Genomic DNA, 14,675 nt, shown 5'->3' with positions numbered 1-14,675 from the left:
CGCCAAAATTCAAAAACAATATGTAAAATAAAGGAAAAAAACAGTAATTTTTGACATTTCTGAAGTTCCAGACCTGACACATAGATGGCGCCATTTTAGGGTCAGGTCAGGTCAAATTATGCTTAAAATTCAAGAAAAATACGTAAATTAACCCAGAATCTTCCCAGAATCTTGTAATTTTTGACATTTCTGAAGTTCCAGACCTGTCACATAGATGGCGCCATTTTTGAGTTAAAATAGGCGCCAAAATTCAAAAACAATATGTAAAATATAGGAAAAAACAGTAATTTTTGACATTTGTGAAGTTCCAGACCTGTCACATAGATGGCGCCATTTTTGAGTCAAAATAGGCGCCAAAATTCAAAAACAATATGTAAAATAAAGGAAAAACAGTAATTTTTGACATTTATGAAGTTCCAGACCTGACACATAGATGGCGCCATTTTAGGGTCAGTTAGGTCAAATTATGCTTAAAATTCAAGAAAAATACGTAAATTAACACAGAATCTTGTAATTTTTGACATTTCTGAAGTTCCAGACCTGACACATAGATGACGCCATTTTAGGGTCAGGTCAGGTCAAATTATGCTTAAAATTCAAGAAAAATACGTAAATTAACACAGAATCTTGTAATTTTTGACATTTCTGAAGTTCCAGACCTGACACATAGATGACGCCATTTTAGGGTCAGGTCAGGTCAAATTATGCTTAAAATTCAAGAAAAATACGTAAATTAACCCAGAATCTTGTAATTTTTGACATTTCTGAAGTTCCAGACCTGTCATATAGATGGCGCCATTTTTGAGTCAAAATAGGCGCCAAAATTAAAAAACAATATGTAAAATAAAGGAAAAACAGTAATTTTTGACATTTTATGAAGTTCCAGACCTGACACATAGATGGCGCCATTTTAGGGTCAGGTCAGGTCAAATTATGCTTAAAATTCAAGAAAAATACGTAAATGAACCCAGAATCTTGTAATTTTTGACATTTATGAAGTTCCAGACCTGACACATAGATGGCGCCATTTTAGGGTCAGTTAGGTCAAATTATGCTTAAAATTCAAGAAAAATACGTAAATTTAACCCAGAATCTTGTAATTTTTGACATTTCTGAAGTTCCAGACCTGTCATATAGATGGCGCCATTTTTGAGTTAAAATAGGCGCCAAAATTCAAAAACAATATGTAAAATATAGGAAAAAACAGTAATTTTTGACATTTGTGAAGTTCCAGACCTGTCACATAGATGGCGCCATTTTTGAGTCAAAATAGGCGCCAAAATTCAAAAACAATATGTAAAATATAGGAAAAACAGTAATTTTTGACATTTATGAAGTTCCAGACCTGACACATAGATGGCGCCTATTTTAGGGTCAGTTAGGTCAAATTATGCTTAAAATTCAAGAAAAATACGTAAATTAACCCAGAATCTTGTAATTTTTGACATTTGTGAAGTTCCAGACCTGTCATATAGATGGCGCCATTTTTGAGTCAAAATAGGCGCCAAAATTCAAAAACAATATGTAAAATAAAGGAAAAAACAGTAATTTTTGACATTTCTGAAGTTCCAGACCTGACACATAGATGGCGCCATTTTAGGGTCAGGTCAGGTCAAATTATGCTTAAAATTCAAGAAAAATACGTAAATTAACCCAGAATCTTCCCAGAATCTTGTAATTTTTGACATTTCTGAAGTTCCAGACCTGTCACATAGATGGCGCCATTTTTGAGTTAAAATAGGCGCCAAAATTCAAAAACAATATGTAAAATATAGGAAAAAACAGTAATTTTTGACATTTGTGAAGTTCCAGACCTGTCACATAGATGGCGCCATTTTTGAGTCAAAATAGGCGCCAAAATTCAAAAACAATATGTAAAATAAAGGAAAAACAGTAATTTTTGACATTTATGAAGTTCCAGACCTGACACATAGATGGCGCCATTTTAGGGTCAGTTAGGTCAAATTATGCTTAAAATTCAAGAAAAATACGTAAATTAACCCAGAATCTTGTAATTTTTGACATTTCTGAAGTTCCAGACCTGTCATATAGATGGCGCCATTTTTGAGTCAAAATAGGCGCCAAAATTCAAAAACAATATGTAAAATAAAGGAAAAAACAGTAATTTTTGACATTTATGAAGTTCCAGACCTGACACATAGATGGCGCCATTTTAGGGTCAGGTCAGGTCAAATTATGCTTAACATTCAAAAAAAATACGTAAATTAACCCAGAATCTTGTAATTTTTGACATTTCTGAAGTTCCAGACCTGTCATATAGATGGCGCCATTTTTGAGTCAAAATAGGCGCCAAAATTCAAAAACAATATGTAAAATAAAGGAAAAAAACAGTAATTTTTGACATTTCTGAAGTTCCAGACCTGACACATAGATGGCGCCATTTTAGGGTCAGGTCAGGTCAAATTATGCTTAAAATTCAAGAAAAATACGTAAATTAACCCAGAATCTTCCCAGAATCTTGTAATTTTTGACATTTCTGAAGTTCCAGACCTGTCACATAGATGGCGCCATTTTTGAGTTAAAATAGGCGCCAAAATTCAAAAACAATATGTAAAATATAGGAAAAAAACAGTAATTTTTGACATTTGTGAAGTTCCAGACCTGTCACATAGATGGCGCCATTTTTGAGTCAAAATAGGCGCCAAAATTCAAAAACAATATGTAAAATAAAGGAAAAACAGTAATTTTTGACATTTATGAAGTTCCAGACCTGACACATAGATGGCGCCATTTTAGGGGTCAGTTAGGTCAAATTATGCTTAAAATTCAAGAAAAATACGTAAATTAACACAGAATCTTGTAATTTTTGACATTTCTGAAGTTCCAGACCTGACACATAGATGACGCCATTTTAGGGTCAGGTCAGGTCAAATTATGCTTAAAATTCAAGAAAAATACGTAAATTAACACAGAATCTTGTAATTTTTGACATTTCTGAAGTTCCAGACCTGACACATAGATGACGCCATTTTAGGGTCAGGTCAGGTCAAATTATGCTTAAAATTCAAGAAAAATACGTAAATTAACACAGAATCTTGTAATTTTTGACATTTCTGAAGTTCCAGACCTGTCATTTAGATGGCGCCATTTTTGAGTCAAAATAGGCGCCGAAATTCAAAAACAATATGTAAAATAAAGGAAAAAACAGTAATTTTTGACATTTCTGAAGTTCCAGACCTGACACATAGATGACGCCATTTTAGGGTCAGGTCAGGTCAAATTATGCTTAAAATTCAAGAAAAATACGTAAATTAACCCAGAATCTTGTAATTTTTGACATTTCTGAAGTTCCAGACCTGTCATATAGATGGCGCCATTTTTGAGTTAAAATAGGCGCCAAAATTCAAAAACAATATGTAAAATATAGGAAAAAACAGTAATTTTTGACATTTGTGAAGTTCCAGACCTGTCACATAGATGGCGCCATTTTTGAGTCAAAATAGGCGCCAAAATTCAAAAACAATATGTAAAATAAAGGAAAAAACAGTAATTTTTGACATTTCTGAAGTTCCAGACCTGACACATAGATGGCGCCATTTTAGGGTCAGGTCAGGTCAAATTATGCTTAACATTCAAAAAAAATACGTAAATTAACCCAGAATCTTGTAATTTTTGACATTTCTGAAGTTCCAGACCTGTCATATAGATGGCGCCATTTTTGAGTCAAAATAGGCGCCAAAATTCAAAAACAATATGTAAAATAAAGGAAAAAAACAGTAATTTTTGACATTTCTGAAGTTCCAGACCTGACACATAGATGGCGCCATTTTAGGGTCAGGGGGGTCAGGTCAAATTATGCTTAAAATTCAAGAAAAATACGTAAAGAATCTTCCCAGAATCTTGTAATTTTTGACATTTGTGAAGTTCCAGACCTGTCACATAGATGGCGCCATTTTTGAGTCAAAATAGGCGCCAAAATTCAAAAACAATATGTAAAATAAAGGAAAAAACAGTAATTTTTGACATTTCTGAAGTTCCAGACCTGACACATAGATGGCGCCATTTTAGGGTCAGGTCAGGTCAAATTATGCTTAACATTCAAAAAAAATACGTAAATTAACCCAGAATCTTGTAATTTTTGACATTTCTGAAGTTCCAGACCTGTCATATAGATGGCGCCATTTTTGAGTCAAAATAGGCGCCAAAATTCAAAAACAATATGTAAAATAAAGGAAAAAACAGTAATTTTTGACATTTCTGAAGTTCCAGACCTGTCATATAGATGGCGCCACTAAATTATGTTTTCGACTAACAGGTGGCGATACCAACATTAATAGTTACAGAAAGCTGTAATTTTTTTGACTTTCAAGTTTAGGTAACTGTTCTACAGATGGCGCCAGCATTGCTACAAATACAGGAACCTGTAGTTGTTTTTTGACATTTGACATCTTGACCTAATCTATAGGTCTAAAGATCAGCAATAGAATGGACTTCAAAGTTGATAATAAAGCTTTATTTTTATTATATATCGTAAATGGATTGTGTTTAAGCATAACGTTTGAATGGTTATGCAACCGCTTAAACTAATTGTTGCCGAACTTTCGTCTTTCCTTTGCATTCTTGAATAACGGAAATATAGATGGATTATTTTTGTGCATGAATTTTAAATTGTTATGCAACCATGAAAACACTAATTATTTTCTTTTTTCGGAGTTTTTTCAGATTATTGAAAGTCTGACACAAAACCTGTCCGTAACTGCGGCGTTCTCGCCAAACGCTACAGCTTGAAAAATCTAAAATTCGCATAGTCTAAATGTCCGAGAAAAATCGAAATTAAATGAAAACGAACAAAAGTTCGGACCGAACTAACATTAATCGAAAGTGGATGTCATAATTTTAAGTCCCTAACTAAACGGGATCTAAAACCCTTTCGAAACTGTGGCGTTCGAATTTTGATGAAAATTATTCCAAGTCCAAAGTCGGAACTGAAGCGTTCACATTGAACGCTACAGTTTCGAGAATCTATTCGGAACTGAAGCGTTCACATTGAACGCTACAGTTTCGAGAATCTATTCGGAACTGAAGCGTTCACATTGAACGCTACAGTTTCGAGAATCTATTCGGAACTGAGGCGTTCACTTTGAACGTTACAGTTTCGAGAATTTATTCGGAACTGAAGCGTTCACATTGAACGTTACAGTTTCGAAAGGACAAAATTAACAAAGACCAAAAGTCCGAGAAAAATTGAAATTAAATGAAAATGAACAAAAGTTCGGACCGAACTAACATTAATCGAAAGTGGATGTCATAATTTTAAGTCCCTAACTGAACGGGATCTAAAACCCTTTCGAAACTGTGGCGTTCGAATTTTGATGAAAATTATTCTAAGTCCAAAGTCGGAACTGAAGCGTTCACATTGAACGCTACAGTTTCGAAAATCTATTCGGAACTGAAGCGTTCACACTGGCGATTGCTTATGCAACCATGAAAGCACAAATATGAAACGCTACAGTTTCGAAAACTCATTCGGAACTGAAGCGTTCACACTGGCGATTGTTTATGCAACCATGAAAGCACAAAAATGAAACGCCACAGTTGCGAAAACTCATTCGGAACTGATGCGTTTACACCGAACGCTACAGTTTTGAAACCTCGTTCGGAACTGATGCGTTCAAAAATGTCGAAATTTTTACAAGTCCAGTTTCGGAACTGTAGCGACTGCATGGACTTAGCGCGAAAAGGACACATTCAGTGGGAACTGTAGCGGTAGGGACCCGTAAAAAAAGTAAAAAAAATAATAAAATATTTTATTTTTTGCTTTTTACCTTCCGTATACACAATTTTTTTTTTTTTTTTTTTTTTTTTTTTTTTAAAGTCCAAATTGGGAACTGTAGCGGTCAACAGAAAAAAAAACTTTTTCCATCAACCACATACAATTCCCATTTTTAATATAATATTATTATTTATATTAATATTATAATTATTCATAATATATTACTGAACATTTGCTTCTCCTCAGTTTCGTTCTTTGGTTTCCAATATCATTCACTCGATCATATTTAATTCAAGCTTGTTATCGGAGGAGAAACAAGTCTTTCACAATTTTCACCAGTTCTGCTTACCATGTGACGGATCTTTTGTTTTTCAACGGGCGGAACAATAATCGAGATTTTTACTGCTTGGTGTTTCGGGCTTTGTGTTTTATTTTATAGATCCGTCACATTATTCAAGTAAATTATTCAATTCAATTTGTCGTCTGCATTAGAGTCAAGATTATTAATTTCATCTCATTTGCAGACGACTTTGGATAAGAGCACTGGGTGGTCACGTTTTTTAACTAGCGGTGAATTAGCTAATTCGTTCGCAAAATGCACGTTACAGGCGGACTAATTCACATTTCGCTATTCATCGAGAAATTTTTATTCACAGCGGTATATTGTCTTTCTAGAGACTTACCACTTTTTATTTCATCGATGTATTTTTATTTTTAATTTAGCATAATATCATTAAACGGGGTCGCGATGTACGAGAGGTAACAGATCGTACGGACGCGCACATTTGATTTCATGTCAATCCATTCATCGTGCGTACTTGTCCGTCATCGCTGCCACTTACCATCACTACTCCCTATATATGCCACCGCGGCAGCGATCAGCTCTGAATCGCTCGATGCGTGAAACGATCGAAATCCCATAGTGCGCCGGCCGCTCGCTATGGGCGAGGGGTAGAGTAAAACGGTCTGATCGCTCGGTGCAAAAGTCCGTTTGGGTACTTAGAGACGGAATTTTAAAATTCTGATTTCGCAGATCAATTTCAAGGATTATTAGGACTCGAATGCTGTCGACCATGTTTTGTAAAAAAAGTTTTTTACGTTTTTACGGCAATTTGACTGAACGCTACAGTTTCGAAAAAAAGTCGGAACTGTGGCGTTCGATCGAAATTTTTCCAAGTCCGAAGTCGAAACTGTAGCGGTCGACCAAAATTTTTCTAAGTCCGATTCGAAACTGAGGCGTTCGACCGAAATTTTTCCAAGTCCAATTCGAAACTGTAGCGTTCGAACAAAATTTTTCTAAGTCCGAAGTCGAAACTGTAGCGTTCGGCGCTCATTCGTCTAAGTCCGAACTCGGAAGTGTAGCGGTTGACAAATTTACATTGACCAAAAGTCCGAGAAAAATCGAAATTAAATCCAAACGAACAAATGTTTGGGTCGAACTAGCATCGATAGAAGGTAGATTTTATAATTTCAAGCTCCTAATTAAACGGGATCTAAAACCCTCTGGAAACTGAGGCGTTCGAAATTTTGATGAAAATTTTTCTAAGTCCGAAATAGGAACTGTGGCGGTCGAGCGAAATTTTTCTAAGTCCGTAGTCGAAACTGAGGTGTTCGAATTTTTGATAAAAATTTTTCTAAGTCTCATGTTGGAACTGTGGCGGTCGAGCGAAATTTTTCCAAGTCCGAAGTCGAAACTGTAGCGTTCGAACGAAATTTTTCTAAGTCCGAAGTCGAAACTGTAGCGTTCGGCGCTCATTCGTCTAAGTCCGAAGTCGGAAGTGTAGCGGTTGACAAATTTACATTGACCAAAAGTACGAGAAAAATCGAAATTAAATGCAAACGAACAAATGTTTGGGTCGAACTAACATCGATAGAAGGTAGATTTTATAATTTCAAGCTTCTAATTAAACGGGATCTAAAACCCTCTGGAAACTGAGGCGTTCGAAATTTTGATGAAAATTTTTCTAAGTCCGAAATAGGAACTGTGGCGGTCGAGCGAAATTTTTCTAAGTCCGTAGTCGAAACTGAGGTGTTCGAATTTTTGATAAAAATTTTTCTAAGTCTCATGTTGGAACTGTGGCGGTCGAGCGAAATTTTTCCAAGTCCGAAGTCGAAACTGTAGCGTTCGAACGAAATTTTTCTAAGTCCGAAGTCGAAACTGTAGCGGTCGACCAAAATTTTTCTAAGTCCGATTCGAAACTGAGGCGTTCGACCGAAATTTTTCTAAGTCCAATTCGAAACTGTGGCGGTCGAGCGAAATTTTTCTAAGTCCGAAGTCGAAACTGTAGCGTTCGGCGCTCATTCGTCTAAGTCCGAAGTCGGAAGTGTAGCGGTTGATAAATTTACATTGACCAAAAGTCCCAGAAAAATCGAAATTAAATGCAAACGAACAAAAGTTACGGTCGAACTAACACCAAACAAGGGTGGCTGTGATAATTTCAAACCCCTAACTAAACGGGATCTAAAACCCTCTGGAAACTGAGGCGTTCGAAATTTTGATGAAAATTATTCTAAGTCCGAAGTCGGAACTGAGGTGTTCGGTCGAAATGCCGTAAAAACGTAAAAAATATTTTTTTCAAAACACCGTTAACGGCATTCGAGTCCTAATGACCCTTGAAATTGATCTGCGAAATCAGAATTTTAAAATTCCGTCTCTAAGTACCCAAACGGACTTTTGCACCGAGCGATCAGACCGATTTACCCGACCCCTCGCCCATAGCGAGCGGCCGGCGCGCTATGGGATTTCGACCGTTTCGCGCATCGAGTGATTCAGAGCTGAACGCTGCCGCGCTGGCATATATAGGGATAGTAGTGGTGGTATGTAGCAGCGGACAAAAGCGTACGATCGAAATGTGATTTTATGTGCGTCCGATTATCTTGTTACCTCTCGTACACCGCGACTTACCCGTAGTTGGGACGATGGCCGGAATGTGTACCCTGTGGACCCACCATCGTTTGAGGGATGACAAATCTTGCCATTGACCATGCACAGCGAGATTGCGGATGCGGCGAGCGTTTCTATGTTAGCGGTCCAAATGCAATCAAAGATTTTATGTGTTCGTGTCAGAACGACCAAAAATTAACAAATGCGTCAACTCACTAAAGTCCGAGCGAGAATTTTGAAATAAATAAAATTTCATAAACTCGTAACGTGTGAATATTTCTAAAGAGAAATCTCACAATAAACCGTCGCTTTCAATCTAGCGAAGAGTATGGAGAATGTTTGAACTTTTGCTTGTCGACGACGATATTTTTTCTTTACGATAAAATTTCAAGTCGATGTGCCCAAAAATCTCTAAATTTTGAACTGGGAAATTATTTCTTCGTCCGATGAATCGCATTGATCTCTGTTTTTGACGAAAAAAAGACGGATAAAATGCAGCATTCAATCAAGGATATAAAATAAAAGAAAAATTTTCCGTAAAAACTATATTACAATGGAGGATTATGTTTCTACTTTTCGTCCGATGAGTCGCAACAAAAATAAGTAATCCATCCGTCGTTGTTCGTTTAGTCGATCTGAATGCACTGTAAAAATTTATTAAAGTAAAATGTTACGTTTGCATTTCATGAATTTTGACAAACGTGTACCGAAATGTGTACAAATTATTTATTTCGACGACGACGACAACTTAGAACGGATGAATAAAATTAATTGTTGCAAGATTCAAACAAGGATGAAAAAGTCATAGAAAATTATTCCGTAACCATGATATTGGATTATTTTTTCTTCACTCTCTCCTCCGATGAGTCGCAACAAATAAAAATCCATAAATCAATTCATCCGTCGTTGTTCGTTTAGTCGATCTGAATGCACTGTAAAAATTTATTAAAGTAAAAATGTTACGTTGCATTTCATGAATTTTGACAAACGTGTACCCCGAAGTGTGTACAAATTATTTATTTCGACGACGACGACAACTTAGAACGGATGAATAAGAATAAAATTGTTGCAGGAGATTCAATCAAGGATGATGTGAAAAAAATGTCGAAAAATTTTCCATCCAGAAAGATCGCGTGGCGTTACGTCTCTTCTTACGAGGTTTTCGTTTCGCAGACACGCACACTTTCTTCAAAACAATAATAGGAAAGTGTTCAGTTTTTTATAAGAGCAGCAGGTGTCTTTCCGAAATTCTACGATTATTGTAGCTTATATGACTAGAAGGAAAGAAAGACTAAAACTCTCTTATTTTAAAACAAGAACGCAGTTCCCTGGTTGATCCTGCCAGTAGTCATATGCTTGTCTCAAAGATTAAGCCATGCATGTCTCAGTACAAGCCAAATTAAGGTGAAACCGCGAAAGGCTCATTAAATCAGTTATGGTTCCTTAGATCGTACCCACATTTACTTGGATAACTGTGGTAATTCTAGAGCTAATACATGCAAACAGAGCTCCAACCGGAAACGGAAGGAGCGCTTTTATTAGATCAAAACCAATCGGTGGCGGTCTCCGTCATCGTACAACTTGGTGACTCTGAATAACTTTACGCTGATCGCACGGTCTCGCACCGGCGACGCATCTTTCAAATGTCTGCCTTATCAACTGTCGATGGTAGGTTCTGCGCCTACCATGGTTGTAACGGGTAACGGGGAATCAGGGTTCGATTCCGGAGAGGGAGCCTGAGAAACGGCTACCACATCCAAGGAAGGCAGCAGGCGCGCAAATTACCCACTCCCGGCACGGGGAGGTAGTGACGAAAAATAACGATACGGGACTCATCCGAGGCCCCGTAATCGGAATGAGTACACTCTAAACCCTTTAACGAGGATCAATTGGAGGGCAAGTCTGGTGCCAGCAGCCGCGGTAATTCCAGCTCCAATAGCGTATATTAAAGTTGTTGCGGTTAAAAAGCTCGTAGTCGAATCTGTGTCCCGCGCCGCCGGTTCATCGTTCGCGGTGTCAACTGGCGTGCCGCGGGACGTCCTGCCGGTGGGCTTAGCTCGAGAGGGCGGCCCAACTCAATCCCGCCGCGGTGCTCTTCATTGAGTGTCGAGGTGGGCCGGCACGTTTACTTTGAACAAATTAGAGTGCTTAAAGCAGGCTAAAACTTCGCCTGAATACTGTGTGCATGGAATAATGGAATAGGACCTCGGTTCTATTTTGTTGGTTTTCGGAACCCCGAGGTAATGATTAATAGGAACGGATGGGGGCATTCGTATTGCGACGTTAGAGGTGAAATTCTTGGATCGTCGCAAGACGGACAGAAGCGAAAGCATTTGCCAAAAACGCTTTCATTGATCAAGAACGAAAGTTAGAGGTTCGAAGGCGATCAGATACCGCCCTAGTTCTAACCATAAACGATGCCAGCTAGCGATCCGCCGACGTTCTTCCGATGACTCGGCGGGCAGCTTCCGGGAAACCAAAGCTTTTGGGTTCCGGGGGAAGTATGGTTGCAAAGCTGAAACTTAAAGGAATTGACGGAAGGGCACCACCAGGAGTGGAGCCTGCGGCTTAATTTGACTCAACACGGGAAACCTCACCAGGCCCGGACACCGGAAGGATTGACAGATTGAGAGCTCTTTCTTGATTCGGTGGGTGGTGGTGCATGGCCGTTCTTAGTTGGTGGAGCGATTTGTCTGGTTAATTCCGATAACGAACGAGACTCTAGCCTGCTAAATAGGCGTATTTCGACATCCCAAAGGCCCGTCGATCCTGGGTTCGCCCGGTGGTCGTGCGCGGTTTTTACTGTCGGCGTACAAACAATTCTTCTTAGAGGGACAGGCGGCTTCTAGCCGCACGAGATTGAGCAATAACAGGTCTGTGATGCCCTTAGATGTTCTGGGCCGCACGCGCGCTACACTGAAGGAATCAGCGTGTCCTCCCTGACCGAGCGGTCCGGGTAACCCGCTGAACCTCCTTCGTGCTAGGGATTGGGGCTTGCAATTGTTCCCCATGAACGAGGAATTCCCAGTAAGCGTGAGTCATAAGCTCGCGTTGATTACGTCCCTGCCCTTTGTACACACCGCCCGTCGCTACTACCGATTGAATGATTTAGTGAGGTCTTCGGACCGGTACGCGATGGCGTTTCGACGTCGTCGATGTCGCTGGGAAGATGACCAAACTTGATCATTTAGAGGAAGTAAAAGTCGTAACAAGGTTTCCGTAGGTGAACCTGCGGAAGGATCATTAACGTGTCCTCGTACACACGAATTTTGACATATGTATAATTTATTATTATGCATTTTTATTTGATCGTGTCGATGTACACTTTATGTTTTTACAACACCGTCGTCGATGACATGGAGTCGACGGCACGATCTTTTGTCGTGCCGTTGCTTGTTTCTTTTTGAAACACCGTGTGTACGACGTTTTGAACTACGAATCGTACATATTCGGAAAAACAATAGCGTTACGCTGGCCCGCAGCGCCGGTCCTTGCGATCGAGTTTTTCACCTTTTTTGAACGAGAAAAACCGAATTCGCTCGGGCATACGGCTGTTTCTTCGGGTACCTAGATTTTTTGATTTTTTTTGTACTATCTCTCGATCTTTTCCAATGATGGAAAAAAGGAGGGACGCTTTCGGTTTTTCGACCGGATCGCGGAAAGTTGTGAACTCCACCGCGAAAGTCGAAAGACGTTAGAAGTCCTCTTTTTTCGGACACACGGAGAGGATGTAGCAGAGTAGTCGAGAAAGAAGAAAATCGCAGGTGTCGAATTAGGTTACGACTCCGTGGGTTTTAAATGATTTACGCCCGGCTACGGGACCGGCGAGAAACGCTCCCGATTTTACGATTCGCGTGAATGATGTTCGTCGTTAGACGCTTCAAAGAGTTTTTTGAAAGCGCCGTTAAACGAGCGATCACACACACATCACACCTTGCTTTTTTAATGTTTTTGGTAGATGTGGTAAAGTGATTTCGTTAGAAACGGTAAAATTCTCTTTACGGAGCGTACGACTGCACCATTTCAAAATTATATACACCGTCAATCGTCATTAAGTCACGATATAGAACGGTAAACTTGAGGATTTTATGTTAGACGCTCAGTCTGGCACGTCTATAGATTTTTTCGTCAAAATTCACGATCTGTCTTCGGTTTGGCGACGAAAAAATATAGAAAGAAAATTGAAACACGAACACAAAGACCGCCCGCGAAAATCTCTTTTCGCTTACGGCGGATACTAATTCGCTTTTTCATAACGAGTACGATGATGTAATGATGTGTTGATTCCGATCGATCAAAAACCGTCTCTTCGTCACACTTTTTAAAGTGCTTGACACACGCACACTAAATGAAAGACACAATAAAGGAAAACTACCGAAAATGTAGTTTATGAGAGAAAGCAGCATTATTTATTAAAATTATTGCTGAGAAAAAGGAAATTGGCAAATTCCTAATTAAAATCGTATCGAACATGTCCCATCTTCACACATACATGCTCGTACTTTGCGTGTAAAAGCGGAGACCGCGTGAAAAAGAAAAGTGCTTCTTTTTCGGTGCGCGGATACAAATTTGTGTTTGGGTTAATATTTTTTTTAATTTTTTCGTACGCGTAAAACTGAGACCGACGATCGCGTTCCCTTTCAGACGAGAAAGTACGGACGAAAGACAATTAAGAGCGAGAATCATAAATATCCATACCACAACACCGAAATTTTAGACGTGGCACGTTTCGGAACCACGAAGATCATTTTCGTTTCGGATGTACGCACGTACGCAAAAATTTTTGCAAGACGTGTATAGACAGCTGGACGATCGGCATGATCGGGGTTCTTGTGGAACGAGCGTTTAAATTTTAAAAAGATTACCCTGAACGGTGGATCACTTGGCTCGTGGGTCGATGAAGAACGCAGCTAATTGCGCGTCAACTTGTGAACTGCAGGACACATGAACATCGACATTTCGAACGCACATTGCGGTCCTCGGATATAATGTTCCCGGACCACTCCTGGCTGAGGGTCGTGTCAATTTCAAAGACTGCTCGGTTTTCGTTTTCGGACGAAAACGTCGGAGCGTGTTGGATGTGTTGCGACGCGTCGAATAGGTACTCATTAATGTACGTGATCGTCACTTACGTCACGATATAACGACGCACGCCTCGAACGTGTGCCGAGACGTTTACTCGAGCGTGTTTTTTCGTCAAAAAGGACGGGACGGGTATGCTTTGTATTTTTTTTTTACAAAGTCCGTCGGACGTCCACCTTGCGAATCATAAATACGAAAGTGTTTACGTCGGCACATGTTCTTGCGTGGTGTGTCGTAGAATCGTGTGTTTGTGTGCGTTTCTCGTGCAGCGAGTAAATTTGCGCGACATCTTAAGACGCGAAAGCGACCAACTACTACTTGTTGTAGTTGTTGGCTGGTCTTTCGGCGTAGCACGTCCTATTTCTTCAACATGTCGTCATTTAAAAAAAAAAATGGCGTTTTAAGGTTGAGAACGTTATAGACGGTCGTCGTGTCCGAGACGTGTAATGCAAATCGCGACAGACGTCAGATCGTAAGCGTTTCTGTAAACTTAGCCATTTTTTAAAAAGAAAAATGACGAACACGTATAGCAAGGAATGGGAGACGTGTCGTGATCGTCGAAATGACCGAATGAAAAATTTTTATTTTTCATATGCGACCTCAGAGCAGGTGAGACTACCCGCTGAATTTAAGCATATTACTAAGCGGAGGAAAAGAAACTAACTAGGATTCCCTCAGTAGCGGCGAGCGAACAGGGAGAAGCCCAGCACCGAATCCCGCGGCCGAAACCGGACGCCGGGAAATGTGGTGTTAGGGAGGATCCGTCATCCCGAGATCGTGCGGCGCGTCCAAGTCCATCTTGAACGGGGCCACAGCCCATAGAGGGTGCCAGGCCCGTAGCGACCGCTGCCGATAACGGGAGGATCTCTCCTCAGAGTCGGGTTGCTTGAGAGTGCAGCCCTAAGTGGGTGGTAAACTCCATCTAAGGCTAAATATGACCACGAGACCGATAGCGAACAAGTACCGTGAGGGAAA

The 14,675-nt window shown here is 39.7% G+C and overlaps 2 non-coding genes and 1 pseudogene across 2 annotated transcripts; all 3 read left to right on the top strand.

The window, feature by feature from the left end:
• The first annotated feature begins 9,943 nt into the window (after positions 1-9,943).
• Positions 9,944-11,864, top strand: LOC148165605 (small subunit ribosomal RNA). The gene has a single exon (XR_015771328.1). It is a non-coding gene; the product is annotated as a small subunit ribosomal RNA (ribosomal RNA).
• A 1,616-nt stretch (positions 11,865-13,480) lies between these two features.
• LOC148165604 (5.8S ribosomal RNA) lies at positions 13,481-13,637 on the top strand. The gene has a single exon (XR_015771327.1). It is a non-coding gene; the product is annotated as a 5.8S ribosomal RNA (ribosomal RNA).
• Positions 13,638-14,295: 658 nt separating this feature from the next.
• The window catches only part of LOC148165603 (large subunit ribosomal RNA), a 5,767-nt pseudogene continuing 5,387 nt past the window's right edge, over positions 14,296-14,675 (top strand).

Source organism: Gnatocerus cornutus, unplaced genomic scaffold, assembly GCF_029298725.1.
Source record: "Gnatocerus cornutus isolate USDA-ARS CGAHR unplaced genomic scaffold, icGnaCorn1.1 ctg00000272.1, whole genome shotgun sequence".
In the NCBI taxonomy this organism is placed as follows: Eukaryota; Metazoa; Arthropoda; class Insecta; order Coleoptera; family Tenebrionidae; genus Gnatocerus; species Gnatocerus cornutus.
Note: the sequence above shows the minus strand (reverse complement) of the source record. Positions and strands in the feature narration are given on the sequence as shown.